Source organism: Sturnira hondurensis, unplaced genomic scaffold (genome assembly GCF_014824575.4).
Source record: "Sturnira hondurensis isolate 20B ecotype Veracruz unplaced genomic scaffold, ASM1482457v3 Scaffold0004998, whole genome shotgun sequence".
Taxonomy (NCBI): Eukaryota; Metazoa; Chordata; class Mammalia; order Chiroptera; family Phyllostomidae; genus Sturnira; species Sturnira hondurensis.
In genome coordinates, this window is record NW_028077629.1 from 7,101,922 (window position 1) to 7,127,604 (window position 25,683).

A 25,683-nucleotide genomic window follows, 5' to 3' on the forward strand; every position below is an offset into this window, starting at 1 on the left:
GTTTTCAGCTACTTGTGAAGAATGAGGTGCACACTGATTACAGCCTCTCTGTTAAGATGTGCCAGATCTGAAGAGTATCTCTCGTGACAACCATTGTTCACAACCATAGCTGTGAAGACTCTTCCTTTAGCATTTCAAATGGCACCTTTGACCAATTCCAGTGATTTTCTTCTGTGACCCCTAAAATCATTTCTATGTCTGTAAAACTTTAATTTATTCATCCAAATACCATTCTATGAGCACCTGCAGAATGCCAAGCATGGTAGTTTTCATATCTTTTAAAATAGCTATCAAGCTTCTTCCTGTATCTGACAGTTTGAGTGATGTCAAGACCCCTCCAAATTTTTAGATGGTTGATAATAAAGTAGAGACAAGGAAAGAGTCAGTAAAAAAGGCTTTCTCAAGTTTTTTGAATGTTAAATGAGTTGCCAGTTTTCTCAAGAAATCTTCATTTCAGCCCTGGCTGGTGTAGCTCAGTGGATGGAGCGCGGGCCTGCGAACCACACAATCGCGGTTCTATTCCCACTCAGGTCACATGCCTGGGTTGCAGGCCAGTTCCCAGCAGGGGACTCATGAGAAGCAACCATACATTGAAATTTCTCTCCTTCTCTCCTTCCCTTCCCCTCTAAAGATACATAAATAAAATCTTAAAAAAAAGAAAGAAATCTTTATTTCAGTAGCAACTCCATGATAGGAGAGTCACCTGCCTTGGGACGTGCAACGGGTTCCTTCAAGAACACTCCAGTGAATAGAGAGAGTGCTCCACACGTGGAGGAAGAGCCCGGGGAGATTCCAGAGCATGTTTCAGCACCTGATATAGAAGCCAACCTTGGGTGAAGTGCCTTACACCACATAGGCATTCGCTGTACAGAGACAGAATCCTCCAGATGAAGAGGACTTTCGAGATCTAAGTAACCAATTATGATTGAGTTCTTCCTCCTGAAAACATCCTGAGAACATATATTAGCAAAGTGAGTTTTCACACATTTAATACCTACAGATTTACATCTGCTTCTTGGAGCATAAATCAGGAATTATCAGGACACTCCTGTAATTTAAGAAATGATACCTTATTTCATCATCCATTAACAAAAACTACTTTGCACCAGTATGACATCACTTTCTCCTACAACTTTAGATGAGTTAGTTCTCAAAAGCCATTTGACTTTTTAATTGATATTATAAATCTCCTTCTCTCTGAAATCACAGCTGTTAAAATCTCTATTTTAGTTCACTAATCAATGATACTTAAATTTAATGTTCTTCCCCCAAAGCCTTAGTTTGCACCAAATACAGCAGACTTACTGTTCTAACTCAGCCGTAAGACAGGGTGAGATAGTGAGGAATAGAGCTCTGTTGGCTTGTGTGAGTCATGGACATTTTAAGTAAATGGAAAATCAAGAGCATCTCTGAAGATATGAGGAGGGAAAAGGCAGGGCTTTTTTTTTACTAAATTTTTATTGTTGACACTATTATAAATATCCCCTTTGCCTGCCTCCACCCAAAGCCCTAAGTGCAAAGACTGTATGTAGAATGTTACAAAAAATTTTTGATATAATATTTTGCTTATTATTTTAGTAACACAACAGCGGCTAATTTCATCTCAGGTTTCTAATGTCATGCTGAAAAGAATGCAGCCCAATCAGAGATCAAATGTGCCAGCCAGGAGTTTACAGCCAGTTGCCTCTGACCTGCCTGGAGAAAGACACCATTGCCCTAACCCACAGCCCTGATAGCATCCAAATTGCTCTCTGAAAGACAAGGAATTGCTTCAGAGGTTTAAAGCAAGAGGTGACTAAAGTAAACACACTTTAGGCTGTTAATTTTCTTTAAAAAATTTGTTTGTGTGTTTGTTTGTTTGTTTGTTTATATATGTTCTTGGCTTCTGCCCCTAATTAGCAGGTGATCTGAGTATTTTATTTAATAGCATTTCCTCTGAACTAGATACTGTACTGTTTTAATATTAACTCATTGACATCTTACAAACAATTCAATTCTGTATATGCAGCTGGCATTATCCCCAATTTACAAATGAATAAATTGAGGCACCGAGAATTTAAGTAATCTGCCAGAGACCACATAGCTAAGAAATGATGGAGGAAAATTTGAAGCCAAGAAGCCTGGCTCTAGAACACAGAGCCATGCACTGGCCTGCTATGTTATGCTGACTCTTTCACACGCACACTTTGTGCTTTATAGATACAGCATATGTTGTATATCATTTATTGTGTGCTTTCTGAGTGTCAGGTGCAATGCTGAACCCCATGTGATTGATGTCATTTTCTTCCTATTATCCCTATGAGATAAAGACTACATTGAACTGGTGAGGAAATAAGCTCAGAAAGGCACAGCCTTTCATCCATTGTCACACTACCAAGGAGTGATGGGGAGGAGACCTATCCCAGGTCCAACTGGGTCCAAAGCCCATAATGTAACAACTCAACTAAAAAGTTTTGCTACTATTGAGTACAATGGGGCCAATGAATCCCTTGATGAAATGTGAAGGGACAGAGAGTTCGGCCAAGATGGAGGCTTAGGTAGAAACCCTTCGCTTTCTCGCACAACCAAAAGGAGGATAACAATCCATCTAAAATCAATAAATGAACAGAAGTGCCAGAAAATCAAACTGTATGGAACTCTGACAACCATGGAATTAAAGAAACATTCACACAGAACAACCAGACTGGTAAGGCAGTGGAGGAGAAAAACCACAGTGAGGCAACTGGCTGACTTAAGGGAAAACTGAGACTCAGAGGTGGTTGTGAACTACAGCAGTGATGGGAGAAACTCCCAGTCTCACATGAGAATTCATTGAAAATTGTAGAGATGAGCAGGCAAGCTGCACTGTTCCCTCTCTGGTCCCTCCCCCACAGGCAGCACAGCAAGGAGGGTTGCCCTGCTCACATGAATACCTAAGGCCCTGCCCCCTTACAATTTAATAGGGGCCCTGAACAAAGAAATAGGACCAAAATAAAAGAACAGAACAAAACCTCAGAAAGAGAGCTAAGTGATGAGGAGATAGCCAGCCTATCTGATGGAGAATTTAAAGTCCTGGTCATCAAAATGCTCACAGAACTGACTGAGCTTGGTCAAAAAAATGAAAGATACCCAAAATGAAATAAAGCAAAATATTCAGGGAACAAACAGTGACAGGGAGGAAACTGGGACTCAAATCAATGATTTGGAACAAAAGGAAGAAATAAACATCCAAACTGAACCGAATGAAGAAACGAGAATTCAAAAAAGTTTTCTGTCTTTTACTGTACTTGAACAACAATTAAATTTTTTAAAAAAATTCAAAAAAGTGAAGAGAGTCTTGCAAACCTCTGGGACAACCTGAAACATTCCAATATCCAAATTATAGGGGTGCCAGAAGGAGAAGAACAAAAGCAAGAAATTGAAAACTTATTTTAACAAATAATGTTGGAAAATTTCCCCAATCTGTTGAAGGAAATAGACTTTCAGGAAGTCCAGGAAGCCCAGAGAGTCCCAAAGAGGAACACAACAAGGCACATCATCATTAAGCTACCCAAGATTAAACACAAAGAGAGAATCTTAAAAGCAGCAAGTGGAAAGGAAAAAGTTACCTACAAAGGAGTTCCCATAAGACCATCAGCTGATTTCTCAAAAGAAACCTTACAAGCAAGAATGGGCTGGAAATAAGTATTTGGAGTCACGAAAGGCAAGGACCTACATTCAAAAATACTCTATCCAGCAAAGCTCTCATTTGGAATGGAAGGGCAGATAAAGTGCTTCCCAGATAAGGTCAACTTAAAGAAGTTCATCATCACCAAGCCATTATTACATGAAATGTTAAAGGGACTTATCTAAGAAAAGGAAGATCAAAAATATGAACAATAAAATGACAACAAACTCACAACTATCAACAAATGAACCTAAAAAAATAAAAGAAAGAAAAACAATGAAAACAAAAACTAAGCAAACAACTACAAGAGGAACAGAATCAGATAAATGGAAATCACATGGAGGTTTTTCAGTGGGGAGAGGGAAGGGAGGTATGGGGGTAAAGGTACAGGGAAGAAGAAGCACAATTGGTAGGCATTAAATAGATGGGGAGAGATAAAAATGGTATAGGAAACAGAGAACTCAAAGAACTTATATACAACCCAGGGACATGAACTAAGGGAGAGGAATGCTGGAGGGTTGAGGGGGCAGGGCAGAGGGTAAATAAAGGGAGAAAAATTGGGAAAACTGTAATAGCATAATCAATAAAATATATTTTTTTTAAATATCCAAACTTTAAGCTAATTGTGCTTTTATGATGCTTTCTCTAAAAATCTTCACAATGAAGTAAATCTAGAGTACCTTTACTCAATCTAAGCCCCAGCTTGTCCTTGCTGGGGACCTGGGACGCAGAGAAGTTCAGAAACTCTTTCTAAATCACACGTATGCAAAGCCGGACCCACTCCCTGTTTGATCTTCATTCCGGAACTCCATGACACTTTGAGGCAGGGTGCATCCCAATTCATACAATTTGTATTCTGAGTGCATGCAACTGTATCTGTTTCTAAAATTCTTTTGTTGTCTGTGTGGAGCTCAGCAAATCTCTGTTGCTAAAATGATCTTTTTTGGCTGTGGTATGATAGCTTAAAGGTCACTTTATTTATGCTTGCTGAAACATTTTCAATGAGTGCACAAAAATATTCATGTTTACATGATTTCCTGCTTTGTGATGCATTCTCCAAGATATTCTAAAAATCCATTTGCAGTCCTATTCATCTTTTGATACCATTTTATTAAAGAAAAAAAGACATGCTCCTTAAACAAAAGCCTAGAAATCTTCCATGCTTTTACTTGTGATTTTTCATTCAACAAGAAGAAAATAAGAGCTTTTTTTAAAACAATGACCCCTTTTCCTCCCACTCATTGTGTGACCCAAGTTCATTCCTGTGCCAATTCCCCACACACCTCTCGTGGAGAAGTCTCTACTTCCTCCACGTATGGTTTGTGATTCTGAGGTTGTGGCCTTCCTATTCCCAATTATTTCTGGGCCATCTGCCATGTGCTTCCACGCCTTGACCCAGTGCTCTTGCAAAGGCGGGGAGAGTGGATGCAGGAGGCAGCCTGCTCCTTCACTCAGCATGGAGGTTTCTCTAATCCTTCCGCAACAAACAAAGATGGGAAACAACACCAACAGCAAGTCTGCCGTGACTGTAGCAAGAGACAGACTCCTCCCAGGTCAATTATTTGATCACCTACCTGATTTTCTTTCTTAAGATTTGAGAACATGGTAGCTTGGTCTCTTATAACTGGGACAATGAAGTTTATGTTTACATCTTGGGGAAATCACAGTTTGAGCCTCAGTGGTATTTTACCATTGAATTTTCAGATCTCAAACTTATGAAGAGAGAGCTTATTAATGATTCAGATTCTAGCAGGACATGAGGTTGGGAACAAAGGCTGGGTGGATAAACAAGAGGAATTTCTTGGGGCAATTGATTGACATATTAAGATCTCCAAAAGTTTTGTACAGAGATGGTGGTAGATAGGAAAGAGAAGAAAATGGAGAAGTGGTTCGTTGATAAGACGGTAGGATGGAAATAGAAGACATCAACATCTCTCATCAAGGCTAATGAAGATTCCATCTGTCTGTGTCTAGGAACTTTGGGGCTCTTGCCAGTCCCCCTCACTCTCTCCCACCAGGCCAGCCTCAGTGAGTGGACACTTCTCTTCTCTCCTGTGACTCTTATGGTATGGGGAGAAGGGAGTGGAGAGCAGGAGAGGCTCTGTTCCTTCTAGTATTTTATAAGTGTATTTGGATTGGGGTAATTCAGTCTTCAGTATTTCTCTGCCTAAAATGGGATGGGCAGGTCCATCAATCAGATGGCATTTGTCAGAGTCACAAATTACCAGCATGGCACCTCACAAGGGTGGGGGCCTCACACTCTGTCTGCAGAGGTGCCCCATTTAGGAAACATGAACTGAAGTAACCTTGCAGGATAAAGTTCTCACATATAACAGATATTTGCCCCCTTGTTTCTTCTTTTTAAAACTTCAGAGAATTTTTTTTCCTCCTGCTTCACACGTTCTTACCTATTACTAAGGAATCAAGACTTTTGAAATGTCATTGTCAGCACTTTCAGGCTATGATTTTCCTGTCTGATTAACAAAGGCCTCTTCTTGTACTTTCCCCTTTCAGAAAGGTACATGCACTTGATTTATTCTTGACATTCACATGTAGCTTCCACCTCAACCTCCCACTGCTGACTTTCTGAACTTGACCTTGTGATGGTCTCAAAACTGAAGGTGTTTAGAAAAGCTGGTGGTAAGTGCCCTTTTGTTGTGTATGGAGAGCACTCAAATACAAGAGGGATAATTTCTTCTGTACCTCTAATTTCTTATTTCAAAAGCATCACACCGTCACCCTTCAGAACTGGCACATCTTATTCATCAAATGATCTTCTTGCTTTAGTTTGGAACTAAAGCACTGGCCAAGAATAGCCAACAACTGGATTAGCCAAATTTAGTCAAATTTTGACTACAATTAATGTCTGGAATACTTTAGGTTAATAACAGCTCACTTCCTTGAGTACTCCCTGTGTCAGTCAATGAGATGAAAGTTTTATGTATTTTATCTCATTTAATCCTCACAACACTATGAGGTAGGTGATCAAAAACTAAAGCTCACAGACTGTCTTTTGCTCACAGTGGTTACATGGGCAATATGTGATGGAACAAGATTTAAATATACAACTGTTTGATTCCAAAACGTTTTCCTGCAGAACGTATGATTATGCCTCGAGTAGAATGTAATTAAATAACACATTAGGACTATAAAAAAGGGATTTCAGAAGTAAAATGTATGTTTTCCTCACACAGCCATTCCCTCTTTCAGAGGAGAGAATTAATATGTGAATTGGATTTCAGAGTTGGCTGAATAAGACTATCAGATTAAAAAGAATTATTAAAATAGCATTGAAAGCTCAGTTTCTTCTTGGAACTATATGAAAATTCTAGAGAAGCTTGAAAAGCAATGGGTACTAAAACGCTTTTCTGTTTAATGAAGTACTTACTCTTTCTACCCTGTTTGACTTAGACTGTATAGAACATGCCGGAGCTGAAGGGAAGACGCTCACTCCATTTAGGGACCCTCTTTCTTTGCCAGATCCCTTGGCTTCCAGTAACACTTGTATGAGTGTGTCTGTTGAGTGTGAATATGCCATTGACATGGGAGGAGGGCAAGTAGGATTCACCAGCATCTACCAGGCACTGAGCACTGTGTTTTTCATATGTTCTCTCAATTAAATGCCGCATCGGCCCCATGAGCTGAGTAGCTTTATCCTTACTTTAGAGTTGAGTAAACTAAGGCTCACAGAAGTCAAGTAACTTCTAAGTGGCAGAACTGGAATTCAAACCTAGGATTCTGTGTTATTGATTAAATAAGTATGAAATATGGTTCATAAAGTAGAATTTTAGATCAGTATTTACACAATTTTTTCAGAATACAAGATTCATAGTATCAGGCAAGATTTTATTTGCTTGGCATGAGAAAGCCATACTTAATTAAAATTTTATTAGAATTTTTTTTAATTTCTTAAAGTTTTTATTATAATAGACTTCACTTACCCACAGTTTCACTTTCTGCAGTTTCAGTTATCTATGGTCAACCACAGTTTGAAAATATTAAATGGAAAATTCTAGAAGGGAACAATTCATAAGTTTTAAATTGCATGCCCTTCTGAGCAGCATGATGAAATTTCAAACTATCACACTCCATCCAGACTGGGTTGGAAACCGTCCCTTTGTCCAGTGATCCCACACTGTATTCACTCCTGGCCATTAGTCACTTAGTAGCCCTCTCTGTGACCCTATCAGCTGTCATGGTATTACTGCAGTGCTGTGTTCAAGTAACTCTTCTGCTACTAAATAATGGCATCAAAGCACAAGATGCTGCCAATTATTCAAATTTTCAAGTGATGCTGGCAATTCAGATGCACCAAAAAGATAGCATAAAGTATTTCCTTTGAGTAAAAAGGTGGGTACAGTATAATAAGGAATTTCAAGAGAGAGAGAGAGAGAACACATTCACATGACTTTTATTGCAATATATTGTTACAATCTTTCTACTTTATGTTTAGTTAGTGTTGTTAATCTTACTGTGCTTAATACATACTGTGGGTATGTATAGGAAAAACAGTATATATATAGGGTTTGGTTCTGTCTTTGGTTTTAGGCATCCACTGGGGGTCTTGGAATGTATTCCCAACAGACAAGGGGGACCACTGTACTTGTTTACAAATGTAATGCTTTGCTATTAATGCTCTGGAGATGCTTGTTAAAACTTAATTAAACAGTTTACTTGAATCATGAGCATAATACTTGGAGCTTGGCACTGAATATTATAAATTGAAACACTAACAAATGTATTGTTTTAAATCTAGCTGTTTGTTTAGGGGGCACTGTGGACATTTATAGACCACTTGCTAAAAAAAAGAGGCACCACTTTATGACAACACTGAAATACATGCCATAGAGATTTCTGCTCTTGCTGTCTATTTTCAATAAATGGAGGCCTCTGTTCGTTCATGTTGTTCTTGATAGTTGTGAAAAAATCATTCCCATTCAAGCCTGAAGCACTCAGGGACAAAATAATTGTCAGTTTTGAGAACAAAAAGACAGTTTGAAACCATCTGTTTGAGAGTGATCTTGTAATATAAAAGAGTTTCACTGGACAAATTCTGAGGTGGGACAAAGGCACTGGAAGGAGATAGAGAGTATGTATTTTATGTTACTATGCCATTGCAAAATTTGTCATTAGACTTCTGAAGGTAACAAAAACTAATTCTTCTGTTCCCATTTTTTGTAATCTATGTTCTCTTATAAAAGGAAGCAACTTTGCTGTTTTGAGGGTTATCTCTTTTGAATTTTCCTCAGCTCTAATGTACATGACTTTAATAGTAAATGAGACAAAAGAAGAAGGCTCAGGCCTGAAAGCATAAGGACAGAGTTCTAATCCTCATTTCCTGTGAACATTCAAATGTAAGCTATGATTGTGGTCCTCTGGTGTCACAAACATGACTGTCATACACACTCCCCGGGCATCTTCTACCTTCCTTCACTGTCAGTAGGGGTAGGCCTCTATGGATCGAGTCCAATGTTTTAAGCCTATGGATATTTAAATCAGGAGTTTGGCCTGCTAAACCAGAAAATGATTCCTAGAAGTAGAGTTGCTAAATAGTGGTCCTTTTTTATGTAAGTTTCTGTAGTTATCTTGGAATTTGCTCATTGGATAGCTATACTATTCCTCCTTTCCTATTTGTTTCCAGAGAGTATAGAAGATGAAACTAAAGATCACATCTTGCAGTAAACTAAATTTAGAGAACAAGAAAACCTTGGATTAACACATGGGTTATACACATATACTTTAAAAATTACATCATACATTGCAAGTAGTGAAAAATCTTCCTCCTATTCTTGCTGCATCCACCCAATTGACCACCTCTGTAAATAGTACACATATTATGCTGGATATTTAAATATTGTTTCTGTTCACAAGCTAAAATGCTTTGGTAACCATGGATCCAGGATGTGGTATTTGGCTTTACAGAACCAAAAATTCAATTTTTCCAGTTCACTGAGAACTTATATTGAACTTTAAAAGATTAATTCAGTGCTATCTAAACTTTGTCAATGCTAAATGTTAATCTAGAAATTAAAAGTATTTTTCAATTACATTTTATTGGCTATGCTGTTACAGTTGTCCTAAATTTACTCCCTTTGCCCTCCTCCACCAAGCACCCCCTCTCCCTCAGGCAATCCCCATCCCATTGTTCATGTCCATGGGTCATGGGTATAAGTTCTTTGGCTACTCCATTTCCTACACTGTACTTCACATCCCCACAGCTATTCTATAATTACCTATTTGTGCTGCTTACTCCCCTCACCTATTAATCCATTCCCCCAAACTCCTGCCCATCAGAAAACCTTCAAAATCCTTTCCATATCAATGATTCTGTCTCTGTTCTTTCTGTTTGCTTAGTTTGTTTTTTAGGCTCAATTTCTTATAGATATGTATTTATTGCCATTTCATTGTTCAAAGTTTTGATCTTCTTTTTCTTAAATAGGCCCCTTTAACATTTCATATAATAAGTTTTGCGATGATGAACTCCTTTAGTTTTTTCCCTGTTTGGGAAGCTCTGTATCTGTCCTTCAATTCTAAATGATATAAAGATATCATTTAGATAAAGCAATCTGGGTAAAGCAATCTTGACTGTAGGTCCCTGCCTTTAATGACTTTGAATATTTCTTGCCAGTTCCTTCTAGCCTGCAAAGTGTTTTTTGAGAAATCAGCTGACAGTCTTATGGGAACTCCTCTGTAGGTAACTAACTTTATTTTCTATGCTGTTTTTAGCATTCTCTCTTTATCTTTAACAGGTAACATTTCAATTATGATGTGTCTTGGAGTGAGCCTCTTTGCATTCATCTTGTTTGGTGCTCTCTGTGCTTCCCAGATTTCTACTGTCTATTTCTTCACCAAATTAGGGAAGTTTTCTTTCATTATTTTTTCAAATAGATTTTCAATTTCTTGCTCTTTCTCTTCTCCTGGCACCCCATATGATGCAAGTGTTGGAATGCTTGAAGTTGTCCCATAGGCTGCTTACACTATTCTTGTTTGGGGGTTCTTTTTCTTCTTGATGTTCTCATTGGCTTTTACTTCCTTAAATTTCAAATCATTGATATGATTCTTGGCTTCACCCAGTTTAATGATAGAAAACTGCTTTTTCCTGAAAATTGTCCTTTATTTCAAGTGTATCTTTCATTTTTTACTGGATCTATTATGCTGTGAAGGTCCTCACTAAGTTTCTTGTGCATCCTTATAACCAGTTTTTTGAGCTCTGCATCTATAGATTATTTATCTCCCATTTGTTTAGCTCCTTTTCTGGAGCTTTGATCTGTTTTTTCATTTGAGCCATGTTTCTTTGTCTCCTCATTTTGGCAGCCTCCCTGTGTTTGCTTCTATGCATTAGGTAGAGCTGCTATGATACCCTGTCTTGGTAGTGTGGCCTACTATAGAATTGTAGAAGGTGTTCTGTAGGGTCCCGCTGAATAGCCTCCTCTATCACCCGAGCTGGGTACTCAAGGTGTGCCCTTCATGTGGGCTTCATACACCCTCCTCTTATAGTTGAGCCTTGGTTGCTGTTAGCAGGTCAATGGAAGAGATTTACCCAGGCCATTCAGTAGTTACTGACTGTAACCACTGACCACCAGCCACCACCCTCCATGGAGGATCAGCTGAGTAGGAGCCAGATGGTGGTGTTCTAATGTGGCCTGTAGCTGTCCACTGTGTGTGCAGGCTTAGGGTTTCCCAGGTGGTGCAGGTTAAGGTCAGCCCACACCTGTGTTCTGCCCAGGGACACACTACCTGAGCTATAAGGCCTTCTGAGATGGCTGCTACTTGTGCTAGAATAGGAGGTTCTCAGTGGAAGTCAAGCTGTGATTCTAGGCTGGCTGCTGCTCATGCCACACCTGGGGCCATGTAGATTTCTGGGGAACTCAGTGAAGACAGCTGTTGCTTATTTGAGAGGATTTAGGAAGTTGTGAAACAAGAGCTAAGATCCAAAATTCATATGGAAAAGTCATGGTTAACAGCATGGGTGTGTCCAAAAGTTGGGTGGGACAGAGTCTCAGATTATCTTTATGGCAGGACAAACAGTGTCAGCAAGATTAATGGAGTCAGATATGGCACCTGTCTGCCAGTTCTGTGTCCCTTTTGGTGGAGGATTCAGAAGAGGGACAATGGCCACTGCCTATCTTTGTTGGGAGAGAAAGCTGTCTCCCAGCTCTGTCCTTGATGCCAGATACTTCAGTTCCTTCCTGTATGCCACTGGTGCCTTTCAAGCTGCCTTTCAAGCTGAGCCCCGGGTGTTGGAGCTCAGAGGAAGTGAGTCTGAGTAATTCTGTGTGGGGGGTCTTTAACAGGAACTGCTCAGGGCTCCAGAATTTTCTTCCACCAACTCATTCCCCACTATTTTTTGCAGCAGAAGTTAGGGAGACTTATCTTCCTGACACTGGAACCCTGAGCTTGGAGCCTGGTGTGGGCCCGGGACTCCTCATTCTGAGATATCCCTCCCAAATTTTTATCCATCACACCTGTAAGTGAGATCAGCCTATTCTGTGTCTCTACCCCTCCTACCAGTTCCAGATGGGTGTGGTTTCTTTAATTCTGCTGTTGTCAAACTTCCACTCAACTTGATTTCTTTTGGTTCTGAGTGATGGTTGTTCATAATTTAGTTGTAATTTTGATGTAGTTGTGGGAGGAGGTGAGCCGTGTTAACTATGCCTCCATCCTGATTAGAAATCTCAAAAGTATTGATACATACTAAAGAATCATTCTTTTCAGAGAGCCTAGAGCACATGTCTAGTGGCCAGGAGCACTCTTCCTTGACAGTACTGTGAGACACTTGGGCATTCTTCAACTGTAACCTGCTTCTTCCTGAACATTGAGAAATGTTCGTTTTACGTTAATATAACCCTGTGCATAACCTGGTTATAGATTGATCACTAACTCTGAGTTTTGGGTTGTTTCCTATGTATATATCCAAGATAACTTAAATGTATGTACACACATACCACACAAAACTACTACACAGTTTTGCACAGTAATATTATTTATAATAACCAAAATATAGAAACAGCCCAAATGTCATCAACTGACAAGTGAATAAATTAAAATTTGTGTATATTAGAATATTATTCAGCAGCAAAAAGAAATGAGGTATTGATACATGCTACAACATGGATAAATTTGAAAACATTATGTGAAGTGAAAGAAGGCAGTTCAAAAAAACCATATAATGTATGATTTAATTTATAGGCAATGTTCATAGTAGGCAAGTCTATAGAAGCAGAAAATCATTTGTGGTTGGCAGAGGCTAGGGGGAAAGAGAAATGAGTGTTTGCTAGTGAGTATGGGATTTGGTGTGGGGGAGGTGAGGGTAGTTAATAAAAATGTTCTAAAATTTAAAACTGGTGATCGTTGCTGTTATTAAAAGTTATATTAAATAAGTCAATTTTCAATATCAGGTTCTGAAATACTATTAATCATTCTCCATTTATTTCCTATTGGCTCCAGTAACTTATATAAGAAAAGAATGATTCCCAAATTAGACTAATTTGGAATTTACCATCAGGCATAGTTCTCTCTAAGTTTAGCACCAGAAGCAAGAACATCATGTTATGTAAGTACCTGAAGCTAAACATGAGGCATATACCTGCCTACATATATTTGTATTCTGATTCAAAGCTAATGAGACCTTATATGACTCAAATACCCCAGATTTTCTACCTCCTATTAAAAATTCCAATTAGATTAATCCAGTAGCAATGGTAATAGTAAAATGAAAATGATAAAATGAATATGAAAAAGGTATAGGGAAAATAAATGGTAATGGAAGAAGGCTTGACTTGGGGTGGTAAACACACAATACAATACATAAATGATGTGTTATAAAATTGTACACCTGAGACCTGTATAATAGCCAATGTCACCCTAATAAATTCAAATTAATTAATTAATTAAATGTAAGGAAAAATAGCCAATGAAGAGGCAAATGCAGAAGATGAACTCACAACTCAAGTAGCAGAAGGAAACCGATGCGGCCTTCAGGGTTGTATACTTTAGGACTCTTTTTCTCTAAAAGAATAAACTAGTCACAGAGAATAAGAAGTTCTTCCCAAGTCCCAAAGTGAATCAGTCACAAAGCTGGATCTAGAACTCACATTTCTTAATCAGTAACCCCACAAAAAAATAGCCCCCCAGAAAAAAATACTATTATCTGCCCCACAATTATTTAACCTTTTGGGTCTTCTGCCCTCAGAAGACCTTCTGCCCATATAAAATGGGGACAAAAAGAACTTTCCACCATCTTTCTATATAGTTAAATAAGAAAACATGTAGAAACAGATAACACAGTGGCTGGCACATTGTTAGAGCTCTTTAAGTATCTGTTGAATAAATAAGTGAATAAAGTAATAAATGAAGGGTTTTTTTTTTCTTTCTCTTGGGTGTCAAGTCAAACATCCTCTGTCTCTAGTTTCAAATTAGGAAGAAATGAGAAAAAGTCTTCATAAGTAAAAAAAAGTCAGGTATTATTTATCATTTTTCCAAGCATATTAAATGATTTGTCTAAGTGTTTAAGAAACAATTTCCCTTATTTTAATGCCTTAGATAGATTTTCCCTCATTTAACCAGTCTACCTCTCTTAAGATATTAACATATAAGTTTAAATTATGCCTCATTTTTGTCAAGAGCTAGGGCTTTTTGCAAACCGTGGACATTTTAGAGCTGAATACTGGATCTTGGGTACCCATTTCTATGTAAAGGACACAGCTGAAAAAGCATTGACACTGAATCTCTGCTTTTCCAGGACTTGAGGAATACACTTGTGGTATATTCACATCTTGTTTTTCCAATCTAATTGTGGTTTCTCCCATTTTATAACTGGAAACTTTACCTGAATAATGTGATCCCTCGATGCAGTGCAAAGTGATGAGCTTTGGGAGTTCCACAGAGTCTGACAGCCAACCTTCATTACCAGTGAAGGGCATGATAGGAGCAAGCTGCCCTGCCTTTGTGAGGGATATTGACACCTACCTCATACAGTCATTGACAAGATTAAGTGGTAAAATATATGCAAAAAATCTAGCATAATGCTAGCATGTCCTAGACACCTGTCAGTTAGCTTCCTTCCTTATCTCTCCTGTTGAGTGTGAGACAAGTGTGAAATAAATGCAGCACGTAATCCATTTACATGGTTGACTCTCTCTCAGTGTCTTAAGGCTTCTCTTACTCAGAGCTCCCACTCTTCAAGCACAGGAACCATGACTTTCTCATTGAACCATAAGGTCTCTGAAGAGGAGGGCTGTTTTTTTCTCACAGGCAGGGTGGTGCTCATACCACTATCAGATGGGAATTATCTGAATGTTTCAGTATTGTCCTCTGCAAGACTCATTTTGGTAGTAGCTGCTATGAATACTATGTTACGAGGGGTCCTGAAGTCACTGGAAAGAGTTCTGTGGTGCAGTGTTGTTACGGGCATCACAAGTAAAGCAATGATGGCACTCACCACCAAGGAGCCATCCTTGTTATGAACCTGTGAGGAAACAGAATTATGCTAAATTAAACTTTGAAGCCCTGAAAAGTAAAGTAACTCTCCAGCGGTGTTCTCTCAACTGTCAATTAGGGGGAAAAGGTGAGTATAGAATAGACTCTACACATAATTAGAAAGAAGGGGAAGAGAAAAAAGTGCTAGAGGTGATTTCTATCTCTTGACCTTGGATAGAACTTTGGTGTTTTACAAATGGATTTTTCTTGATATTTGGTAAACTGAGGATAGGCCTACATGTAAATGTTCTTTTTTATCCTGTCTCAGTGGGTGGGTTATTATATGGCTAGATTAAAATTCATCTAGGAAATCTTCACATGAAGCTATATCTCTCCTTTTACTTTGAATAACCTGCTATTTAAATGTGTGAGGACCTAATTTTCTGACATAATTGCCTTTGGCATAAGCTTAGAAATTGAGCTGCTCTACACATGTCAAACTTCTAGTTACACAAAAATTTCATCTAAGCCCTGGCTGGCATAGCTCAGTGGACTGAGCACGAGCCTGCGAATCAGAGGATCGTGGTTCAATTCCCAGTCAGGGCACATGCCTGGGTTGCAGGCTGGTTCCCTGCAGGCCAACTCCCAGCAGGGGACGCACGAAAGGCAACCATACATTGATGTTTCTCTCCCTCCCTCCTTCCCCTCTAAAGATAAATAAATAAATAAATAATCTAAAAAAAATTTCATCTATAGGTTAATAATAAATTGCAGGAATACTTATGACTCTTTACTCCTCCAGGGGCTGTAGTCCAGGAAATGACAATGAAGAAAACTTGATCAGGAACATTGAAATCACTCATCATGTGCATTTTAGTGGCAAAGAGATTGCTAGAAATGACATAGGCTAACACCTGGCCAAATTGTGGTCAAACTCTTAAATTCACTACCACTGTGTGAACTTAAGTATTTTAGCTTCTCTGAACCTATTTCTTTATATATTTATACTTATTAAAATGATAAAAATTTGATTTTCTTGTATTTGAAGATGTTACATAACGTAGATATGCTTTTAAAATGCTCACTAAGGTGCTTGGCTCAAATTAGACACTTAATCAATGGTTGCCATTGTTATTTTATCGTTTTTATTATTCTCAGTTGGATAAAAACAAAATGTTAATAGTAATATAAGGTTTGTATTTCAGTATTGTAGTTTGAAGTAATAATTAACACTTGTTAAAGATATATAATAGTCATAGAAAAATGTCACGGTAGCCAGTGTCCAGAATGGCCCCAGTGGTCCCCACCTCCCATTATTCACTCCCATGAGCAACTCTCTCTCTGACTGCACCAGCACCGTTCTCTGTGACCAGTACAATGTTGCAGACGTATGGTATGTGTGGTAACAGGATAATGGCTCCCCAAATATCTGCATCCTAATCTCCACATCCTAAACCTTTGAATATGTTGAATCTGTTTACTTACATGGCAAAAGGGGTTTTGCAGTGGTGATTAAAGGAAAGGTCTTAAGATTTGAGAATATTATCTGGGTGGGCCCAGTGTAATCAAAATGCTTCTTAACACATGGGACAGAGTCAGAATCAGAGACATTTGAAGATACTATGCTTATGATTTCAAAGGTAAACAATGAGCCACAAGCCAAAGAATGCATGTGGCCTGTAGAAGGAAAAGGCACAGAAATTGATTCTCCCCGAAACTCTCCAAAACAAATGACAGGCCTGTCCACACCTTAATTTTAGTTCAGAGAGTCATATATTGGACCTCTGATCTCTAGGATGGTAAAATAACAAATTGTGTTGCTCAAGCTACTAAGTTTGTGATACTTCATCACAGCAGCAGTAAGAAACTAATACAGCATGTCACTCCCAAAATTAGGTTCCAGAAGACTGGTTTTATCTCAGACTCTTCCTCTCAGTCTTTCACATGACTCACTCTGGGGCAAGCCAGAGCAATGTTGTAATGACACTAAACAGCCTATGGAGAGGCCCATGTAGTGAGGAACTGAACCCTATCAGCAAGCAAGTAAGCCTAGAATCACATTCTTCAGCCCTAGTTGAATCTCAGATGTCTGAAGCCCAGCTAACAACTTGGCTGTAACCTCATGAGAAACCCCAAGCCAGAACCACCCAGTGAAGCTGCTCCTGGATTCCCAACCCACAGATTAATAATTGTTTGTTGCAAGCTCTTGCTTCTCTTTTTATCTTGATACTGTTTTCCTTAGCCATGCAGAACCTTTTAATTTTGATGAGATCCCATTTGTTTATTCTTTCCTTTATGTTCCTTGCCCTAGGGGACGTATCAGTAAAAATATTGCTGCATGGAATATCTGAGATTTTCCTGCCAATGCCAATGATACCTCAGACAAAGGTTTAATCTCCAAAATATACAAAGAACTCACTCAACTCCACTCAAAGAAGACGAGCAACCCAATTAAAAAATGGGCAAAGGACTTGAACAGACATTTCTCCAAGGAGGACATACAGAGGATCCAGAGACACATGAAAAGATGCTCAATATCACTAGCTATCAGAGAGATGCAAATTAAAACCACAATGAGATACCACTTTACACCAGTCAGAATGGCTATCATAAACAAAGAAACAAACAACAAGTGTTGGAGGGGTTGTGGGGAAAAGGGGACCCTAGTCCACTGTTGGTGGGATTGCAGACTGGTACAACCACTGTGGAAAACAGTATGGAATTTTCTCAGAAAACTAAAAATTAACTTGTCTTTTGACCTAGCAATTCCACTATTAGGAGAATATCCTAAGAACCCTGAAACACCAATCCAAAAGAACCTATGCACCCTGATGTTCATAGCAGCACAATTTACAATAGCCAAGAGTTGGAAGCAACCTAGATGCCCATCAGTAAATGACTGGATCAAAAAGCTATGGTACATTTACACAATGGAAGTCTATGCTGCAGAAAGGAAGAAGGAGCTCCTACCTTTTGCAACATCATGGATGGAACTGGAGAGCATTATGCTGAGCGAAATAAGCCAGTTGATGAAAGACAAATACCATATGATCTCACCTTTAACAAGAATCTAAACAACAAAACAAACAAGCAAGCAAAATATGACCAATGACACTCAAATACAGAAGAGGCCGACAGGGTCCAGAGGGAAGAGGGGAGAGAATCATAGGGGAAAAGGGGATGGACTCACATGAATAAGTATAAAGGACACATGGACAATAATTAAGGTGGGGGGCAGAAATAGGAGGGAGGTGGGGAGCACTTGGGGGGCAGGGCTGGGAATATAAAACAGAAAACTGTACTTGAATAAGAATTAAATTTTTAAAAATTAAAAAAACGAATAAAATGCAAAGAAAAAAATAATTGTTTGTTGCTTTAACCTGCTCCCCTGCAGGGTACTTTATAGCACAGCAATGGGTGATTAACACAGTATCTTGTATAGTTTCCTCCCACACAGAATCAGGCTGACCTGCGTGACCAGTAGAACACTGCAGCAGTAATGACGTGAGACTATTAAAGATAGGTTCTAAAAATTATTGCAACTTCTGCTTTGAACATGTGGATCATTCAGTCTTGGGAATGCCAGCTGCCATGTCACAAGAACACCCAAGCAGCCTTGTGCAGAAACCAACTTGCCTGCACTACCTTGTTATCAAATGAGAGAGCAACCTTAGAAGCACAGTCTTGCCTTGCATAATGATGTTTCAATCAACAATGGATGACATATACAATGGTAACATACCATATGCCTGCATGTAATAGGCTATACCATCTAGTTTTGTATATGTGTACTCTATGATGTTTGCACAACCACAAAATCACCTAACAGACATCCCCATCATTAAGCAGCACAAGACTGTATATCTTCCAGCTCAAGTCAACCCTTCATTGATTCCAGTCCTTCTGCCTCCAAGTCTTCCGGCTGAGGCCCCAGGCATTGCAGAGCAGAGATTAGGCATACCAATTGTGCCTTCTCTGAATTCTTGACCCACACAAGCCATAAGATAACAAAAACAGGTTTCCCCTGCTATATGAAAATAGTGTTCCTATGAAAACTTTTGTAAGCTGAAATGATGTAAAGTGAAGAAACAATTACCATCAATTTATATGAAAAAATGAGCATTTGCAGAACTGTCAAAACAACCTACCAAATTTACCAAATAACACGTAAAATTGAACATAGCACTGACAAGTAGTAAAAGCAGGAAGGATATGATAAATACACACTGTGATTTATGCACCCATCAATTCAATCAAGTAGACTTACTATCCATTACTGGATGCTGACTTAAGAAGACCCCTTTGCCACTAATAGAACTGTTGGGACCACTTTGTGTGGTATCGGAAACTGTAGCCCCACCACAAGCAAGGCCCTGCCTGTAAATCTCCACCAGAACCCTGGGAATGCAGGTGGTAGGCACGACCCAATACTAATACCAAGGGTTCCTGTGAGAAATCAGGCCCAAAGAATGCATTATACCCTTTGAGGCTTGCTTTGCTTGGTAAAACCCTGTTGATATAAACTACATGTTTAAATTCAAAGCATAAGGGAGTAAACACTTAATCTCATGAACCACATCTCTGGCATCAGCATATCTAACAGACCCTGACCTGAGGCATATCTCCATGTTTCTTCAATTGTTATCTATATTTAATATCTGTTTTCTATAACTATAGCCTTTGAACATTGATTGATGAGTTATGCATGCATGCTGTATACTCCTACACCGATATACCATACTGGTATACTGTATATAATACCAATCCCAATAAAAGCCATTTCAGAGAAGGGCTCAGGGCATTCTCCACTAAAGGGAATCACCATCCCCTTTCCTGCCAGAACAGGTTGTGTCTGGGACCACTCACTCTCATCTGCTGTGGCTGGGCATGCCACATAGAACCAATAGTAATGGGTAGATTTCAAAATTCTTCCTCTAAACATATAAATAGTACAATTGATGGATGTAGGCATGTTCAGTGTACTTACATCTTTATTTCACTCACCATTATGAAAACACCTAATTATATCCAGTTTTACTCTAAGAATAACACCCTTACCATCTCTCTTAGATTTTACTGATACCTTAAGGACACATTTGTGTTAACAGATGCTGAAAATAAATCCCATTAAATCACAGATGCTGCCAGACAGTTCGAAGCTCTGGGACTTGATGCTGAGATGCTGAGTGCAGTTCTTGGGGAAGGAGTTTGGTGGGGCCACTCTCATCGAGGGGTGCCCCTGCCTCTAAATAGCTCACAGCAAAACAAACACTAAGCACTTTTCTCTTTTTGCCTTTTGTGTAAAGGTAAAAATCCTCTTTGGGTTTCTGTTCAGAAAAACAGGTACTAATATAGGTCTTTTACAAAAATGAAGTGTCATAAAGCAAACTTTCGAAAAGCAAAAATGGGGGATATTTGTATTGTTTTAAGCCACTTAGTTTGGATGATTTGTTATGTAGCAATAGATGACTAGACAAATGTATTAAATGTTTAGTACCTTCCAATGGCATTTTTAAATGTTTTTTGTGTCCATGTATTAGGACTTTTTGAAAATGTTGATTTAGACATGCAGACAATCAATTCCACACTCCTTTTCCTCTGACCAGAACCTCTGTTGATACTGCGTAACGTGGGCACCAAGGAGAATCTGTAACAGCAGGGACGTGTTGCAGCGCGTGCACGTAGTTCTAACCTGCAGCCGACTGAACTCTTGATAGCAAGTAGCTTGTTTTGGACATACAGGGGCTTCATTTGTTGATTTATTTTAGATATTTTATTTATTTTTTTTATTTTTAGAGAGAAGGGAAGGAAAGGAAAAAGAGAGGGAGAGAAACATCAATGCGTGGTTGCCTCTCACATGGCCCCCACTGGGGACCCAGCCCACAACACAGGCATGTGCCCTGACTGGGAACCAAACTGTGACCCTTTGGTTCACAGCCTGCACTAAATCCACTGAGCTACACCAGCCAGGGCCATTTGTTGATTTTTTTATAGTCACAACCCATAGGGAAAAAAAATCTCTCTAGTCTGTAACTAAGCCCAGAGTTTGCTTGTACATTCCTTATTTCACCTGGCTGGATGATGTGGGGAGGGAATGCAGGAAATGAGACAATGACACTAGTAATTAAAAGTAATATAATTACTTTCTGCATAAATTCTAGTCACTTGAGAAGTGTTAGTCCACTCAAACTCCAAATTTCATTTCTGGACAGCAGTCCCCCTTGCACGTCCTCCTCTGCTCTCATTCTCCTCAGAAGCAGGTCTGGATCCAAAAAGCTTATATAATGTCTCAAAATGGAAGGTGAGGGCATGCCTTTGATCTGTGCATTAGCCTCTCATCTTTACTAGCCTACTCTAAGTTGCAGCTGGTCCAGCCTCATCTTGGGGTGTTCCCTGTCCTGACTGCATCCGCTGCTGAGGCATCTGACTCTGGTGTAACTAAAGAAAATTATTATCTTACGCAGTCAGTTCATGGTCCTCCCACTTCTGACACTGCACCCACCTCACTCCTGCCCTTCGTCCATGCTGGTGCTGTTGATCAGCTGAAACTCTGCCATATAATCAAGTCACTCTGCAGCCTCACAACAGCATCCACTCCCTAAAAACAGGGCCCTCTGCCAGGCATAGTGGCTCTCAAGTTTTAGACATTCCTCATGCATCTCAATGAGAATGGAAATTGTCTTGCTTCTCTTCTGCATGCTCTGGAGCTGAGCGGCACTTGGGGGTGGGGGCTAATTTGCTCAGTGAGTCTTCTCTTCTTCAGCTAGTCACAGTGTTGCACAATTTTATAATGCTGTCTTGCTGGTAAAAAGACAGTAGCCATTCATTCTCTGATCAGGAGAAAGCCTGAGGAAAACTCTTTTTCCTATTCAGATGTTCTGTTTAGTCAATTACAGAAGACCTACTCATCACCAAGTTAGTCTCCCACCTTGTAGGCAAAATTAATAACGAGCAATTTGTAAATTCATCCTGTATGTACTCAGTACGCAGCAGTGCTTTTCAGCACCTTCTTATTCATGTCTAAAAGTACATAGAACTGTTTCATTATANGGCACTTGGGGGTGGGGGCTAATTTGCTCAGTGAGTCTTCTCTTCTTCAGCTAGTCACAGTGTTGCACAATTTTATAATGCTGTCTTGCTGGTAAAAAGACAGTAGCCATTCATTCTCTGATCAGGAGAAAGCCTGAGGAAAACTCTTTTTCCTATTTCAGATGTTCTGTTTAGTCAATTACAGAAGACCTACTCATCACCAAGTTAGTCTCCCACCTTGTAGGCAAAATTAATAACGAGCAATTTGTAAATTCATCCCGTATGTACTCAGTACGCAGCAATGCTTTTCAGCACCTTCTTATTCATGTCTAAAAGTACATAGAACTGTTTCATTATAGTAAAGCATGCCTGTTTTTATCTTCAACAGAACAGCAGCCCCTACATGGCAGTGTACCATGTACCAGACCACACAGCGTTTAGTGTGAAGTCATGATCGTGCTTCTATGCAAAGCCAGCTCTCAGGGTGGGAGGAAAGGGTAGCTCAACCGTCCTGAAAAGGTTTAGCAACTCAGTCTGTGAAAATGATAAAAGAAAGAATAGAAACATGTTAAAAGGTCCTTTCAGATCTCCATAGCCAATATCTCACCCTGAGCTGGGCCTTCAGGGACCCACCAGCTTGGGTGAGAGGTATCCCTTGGGCATGAACCCTGTCAGTCAGGCAAAGCTGTACCGAGAGGCAACCGTGGTTCTGATCGCAGCACTGAGCTCACCCTACAAATCCTCTTATGCCTTTTCTCTCCCTGCCTTCATCTGCCCCTGCTCACTTCTTCTTAGCAGTATCAAGTAGCAGTTGAGAGCCCAACTTACTAGAGACATCTTTGATACAAATTCCAACTTTGCCGTTTACTAGCCATGAGATCTTGGTCATGTACTTAGCCTTTTTTTTTGGTTTTTCTCATCTGTAAATAAAATAAGTTTGCTAGTAATAGGATCTACCTCATTAGGCTCGTGTGGGGACTAAATGAAATTATATTTGTTAAGTTCTTAGAATGCAGGAAAATGATCATTGTTAGTTATTATTTTTTCTTTATTTTGCCTTTCTATTTTGTATTAGTCAATTTGGGCTGCTATAACAAAATGTCATCGACTGTGTCCTTAAAAAATAAATATTTACTTCTCACAGTTCTGGGGGCTGAGAAGTCCAAGATCAAGGTGCCAGAAAGGTAGATTTTATTCTGAGGCCTCTTCTCGTGGCTGATAGGTGGCTACCACTTTGCTGTGAGCTCACATGATGATCTCTTTGGTGTGTGTCAGTTGGGGCTGGTGGCGGGAGCGGGGAGGTCAGTCAAAAGCAAGTGCAAATGCACACATTGGTGTTTCTTCTTACAAGGACATTAATCCTGTCAGGGCCCACCCTTATGACCCTATTTCACCTGAATTACTTCCTTGGAGGCCCCGTCTCCAAATAGAGCCCACACAGGGAACTGGGGCTCCAACATAGAATTTTAGGGAGACACAAACATTTATCTAAAACACATTCCTCCACGTACCCATATTCGATTTCTCCTTTTACCCTTCCTCCCTATATCTAAAGTCACAACTAGATTTACTAAGTTTCTGGATTTGCTAGAAACATTAACTAATTGTCAGACAAGCCAACACTATGCAATGGATGATGTCAGTGGTGACGACAGGTATTGTTCTTCATAGTTTCTACATTTTGTTAGAAGATATCACTGAGACTGATCAAGAGTGTGTGTCTAGTTAGTAACAAAGAAGAGTTTGTAAAAATTACCTACTTTGCGAACAGTGCTGCATAAAACACTACCCCATAACTCAGTGGGCACAAATAGCAGCATTTGTTGCTCATACAATGGGAGTCAGGCCCAGGTCAGAGGCTTAGGCTGCATGATTCTCCTGCCTCGGTGGCCTCTCCTGTTCATCTGGGAGTACACTGACTGTTGGTTGGGGTCTCATTTTTCTGGGGTTTATCTAGCTGTGCTCCCCAAGTCTTATCCTCCAGGGTTCTCAGACCCTTCCAGAAGACTAACCTGGGCAAGTTCTCTGATGAGGTGCAGATGCAAAAAAGCTCAGTTCCTAAAGCTGGAAGCAGACAGTGAAGGGAAATACTCGAGGTGGCTTAAAGCTTAGGCTTGGAAGCAACACACTGTCACTTCTGTCATACTGCACTGGCCAAAGCAAGCCACAATCACAATTCATATTTAAGAGGTGCAGAAACAGGCTTGGCCTATTCATGGGAGAAATGAGGAATCACAGCCATTTTGCATTTGACTCCACTGTCTTGCCACTTCCACCTCCCCATCCGTTTATTTTTCACTTAAAAAAATCAAAAATTTAAATTAGAGAGACCACGTGATTATAAATGGCGTATGTCAGTGGAAAAGTTTTACACAATTCTTCAATTACTCTTTGGGCACATAGATCATGTTTGAGTAAATGAGACCATGTTGCCTGTAGTGGGAAAAAAGTCTTTCTTCATAAGGCTGGCTTGTTTGGGGGAGTTTCATTTTTGGGGTTTTTCGTTTGTTTCTTTCTTTCTGGAAAAGATATTTAGAGAAAGGTCTAAGTCATTTAACTTAATTTCTTGTTCTGTTTCTCAAACTGAGGAACTCTTTTGTGTGCTGTATACCACGCACACACCCGAAAGACCATACTAATGTACACTAGAAGGCTGAAAAGCATCCAGGGCTATTTTTGAAAATGCATCACATTCTAATTATCTCAAAATTTATACTTAGCAGCCAGATATGGCAGGAACCAATGAGTCTGATCTGGGGAAATTAAACTATGATATGCCGCCACCTGGTGTACTGTGCCTGTAAGCACCATTATTCTCTGTTAGCACCTCCAGAATGCTAATCAGGAAAAGAGACTGCAGTGAAGGGAGACATTTTGTCCTTGCAGAAGGCAGGGTTTTGTAATCCTTTTGGTGCCCGTGGGACTCTTTGGCAACCTATGGGTTGCTTTTCATAATGTTTTTTAAATGCATGAAATAAAATACCAGGACTAGGAAGAATAATTATATTGAAATACGATCATCAAATACAGTTATCAAAATATTGTTTGAAATGATCAAATTGTAATAGACTATATGTGTGCCCTCTAATTAATACATTAACAAAATCTACTGGAAAGCCTAATAACCACTATGATCTTGAATTAGTAAATAGTACAAACATGTTTTGAGATACTGGTGACACCAGTAATTTCTTATAAAAATGGTTGTCACAGGCCAATACCATGTGGTTTGTTGTCATATTTATAGTTGAAGGAAATGCTAAATTACAGCTAGAAGTTAGTGGGGGAAAGTATTACTTCTTTTTTTAGTTTATGGACCACCTGAGTTCTAGCCATGGGCCCTGGGCATGAGGAGACTGTATATAAACTAATCATTCCCAACACCTGATGTTGCTCACATTCTAGTCACTGAACAAGCAAATACTAGACATCAAAGTTTCAAAAATAATCTTTAGGACCCCATAAATTCATGCAAATGTTCACTGAATAAGGTATTTTTAAAGAACAAAACACTTTTTTCTCACAAATACTTCTTTTCTACACTATACTGTAATAAACATTTATCTGACATAGGATATTTCTAATATTTT